Source organism: Crocuta crocuta, unplaced genomic scaffold (assembly GCF_008692635.1).
Source record: "Crocuta crocuta isolate KB4526 unplaced genomic scaffold, BGI_CrCroc_1.0 scaffold943, whole genome shotgun sequence".
NCBI classification, from domain to species: Eukaryota; Metazoa; Chordata; class Mammalia; order Carnivora; family Hyaenidae; genus Crocuta; species Crocuta crocuta.
This window is the reverse complement of record NW_027528208.1, coordinates 743,235-744,526: the sequence shown is the minus strand read 5'-3', so window position 1 is coordinate 744,526 and position 1,292 is coordinate 743,235.

Here is a 1,292-nt window from a genome sequence, read left to right as displayed (position 1 = left end):
TTTCACACTCGGGGAGGGTGGGGGGCATAGGAACAGTTCCATGCCCTCCCGGCACAGGGAGACAAATGCAAGCTTTGCGTGAGATCAATGGGTGGGAGTGAGGGACATCACACATGAAAACCCTCTTAGCCACACAGGGCCCACAAGGCTGCTTGCTCTTGCTCCTGCTGAGACAAGCATTTGGGATGAACTTGAGATCATGGGAACAGCAGAACCTCCAAGTTCAGGGGCAGGGTATAACGGGACCCCAGCTCTTCTGGGCTCAGAGGAGATGGAAAGTGGGTGTTAGGAAAAGAGAGCTCTCAACAGGGTGGAGGGGCACGATAAGGGGTAGAACAGGGACCTGGGGTTGGGATGGAAAGCGAGAGGGGCAGGAAGGGGTGTAGGGGACAAGACAGAATCAGAGTCATTGTAGGATGGAGGTCAGGAGGCAGAACAGAGAAGGAGCCAAGACACTGGCCAGGGGATGAGATGAAGTGAGGTTCAGGACAAGGGTTGGAGAAAAAGTAGGGGGGTGGCAAGGAACAAAAGAGCATGGCAGGGTCAGTATAGAATAGTATTCAGAGCACATGATGAGGGACAGGCCAAGGCAGCAGTCAAGGGAGGGGAGACGCAAAGGGCAGGTTCAGGATGGAGGTAAGGAGCAGGAAAAGACTGGGACCAAAGAAGGATAGGAATGAGGACAGTGATGGGACAAGAGAAGACAGGGGACAGGGCAGGAAATAAGGGTATGGTCTAAAGGGGGTGGGCCAGGATGGAGATGGGGCGTCAGGAGGGGACCAGGAGGATAATACAGGTGGGGAGAAAGTTTAGAAATCAGGGGTCAGGAATCTGGACAGACCTGGATTAGACTGGGGTGAGGGAGACAGGACATGAATGCAAGAGGTTCAGAGACTGGACAAGAGTTTAAGGAACAGACGCATCAAGCATCAGGAAAGAAATCGAGATGATCAGACAAGGCAAGATGAGCTTCAGGGATGGAACAGGGTCAAGCCAAGGATCCTGAGAAAAGAAATGGGTGGGGTTTGGGGTCAGGACTGGGTTTGGGGGAACAAAATAGGGGATTGAGGATCACGCCAGGCCTGAGTATGGTTAGGTCAGGGTCAGATCGGGGGTTCTGGGGCCAAGACTGGCCAGAGCTTGAGGTTAAGAAAAGATGTAGTTAGGTCAGGTAGGGGTCGGGAGTGAGACCACAGGGTCAGAGGTCGCGGGTGCGCGCGCAGGTACAGCCCCTGTCGGCGTTTCCGGGCCCTCACCCCGCCCTGTCTCCTCCCTTCCTCTCCAGGCGGGCG